The following is a 1,418-nucleotide window of genomic DNA, read 5'->3' as shown; positions in this document are numbered from 1 at the left end:
AAAAATTTATAATAGGAACAAAAATTTGATGCAAAGTTTTTTATTGTTCCAATAAAAATTAATTAAATAAAGTTTGTTACTTAACATTTTGTTATTTAAGTATTTTTACTAGGAAGATAATTCAAACAAAAAAAAAAAGGGGAATGAGAAAAATGAGAAATATTATTATACTTCATTACTACAAATCAAATAAATTCTCAAAATTTTGTTTTTTTCCTTGCATTATAATGATTAAATTTAAAAATTTAATTAAATTAAAAATAATATTTTCCAATTATCCAATATATTCTGAACAACAAACATAAAATCAATTATATAATTATCACATGATAACATTCAAAATCACACAACTATTATTAATATCTAAATAATTAATTACATATGCAATAAGTAAAAAATTTATATTTTTGTCTTACTCTAACAAACGATAATCAATTATCATAGAATCGTAGATGATGATAATATATGGTTTAATAGTTGACATATATTTTGGTCGCATTACCAGAGATGTCGATATTTTGCGCGCCATATCACAGCGACTAATCTATATATACCTTATGCAAAATTGCATCAGATCGGGTAAACTAGGGATCGATGATTGCAAATGATGATATAAAATGATTTGTTAAAATTTCTTTTACAGCTAAAATAGGCACGAATACCAATTAGTAATTTGGAAAAAATTTAAATAAAAAAAAGCGATAAAATTTTTTTCCATTTTAAATTTCAATATATCCCTCAAAAAAAAAATTGCTTTTACAAAATCTTTAAGAGCAAAGAGAAAAGAAAAGAGAAAAATAAGTTAGGTTAACAACATATTGTGGGAGGGGAAAAAAAGAAAAACCAAAAAATAAAGTAAAATGAAAGAATGTTTTTTCCTCTTTTTTCTTCTTCATCGTTCTTTTTTTTTTTCTTCAAATTAATTAATCATCGTTTATCATTACGATTCCCTCAAAAAACATAGCTTTGTTTTTCAATTCAAACGAAATGAATTGAATAATTTGAGTTAGTATTAATGTTTTGCATTAAAGTTCACCGATTAAAGATTAAAATTAAATCTTTCATTAAAAAAAAACAACGAGCAAATCTAAATACTTTTTATTATCAGAATTTTAAATATTTGATTTCATTATTTCATGTGATACATGAATGTTTGAAATTGAAATCAAAAAAGAAAAAAGATTTACGAATTATTACTTGTTTAACAAACATTTATTATAATTTTAAATATCTAGTTTTATATTTCCATCAAGTGCATAAAATGTTGAAAATTGAAATTGATTAGGCTGGAAATTTTGTTCTATTCGTTTTTACATTTTTTTCCTTAAACCTATATTGAAGTAAATTGTTTATATATGCAATTAATTAAATAACGAATTGATGGTTTTTTTGAATCATAGTTGTCCCCAAAGAAATAA

This window comes from Loa loa, assembly GCF_000183805.2.
Source record: "Loa loa unplaced genomic scaffold supercont3.236, whole genome shotgun sequence".
NCBI classification, from domain to species: Eukaryota; Metazoa; Nematoda; class Chromadorea; order Rhabditida; family Onchocercidae; genus Loa; species Loa loa.
Note: the sequence above shows the minus strand (reverse complement) of the source record.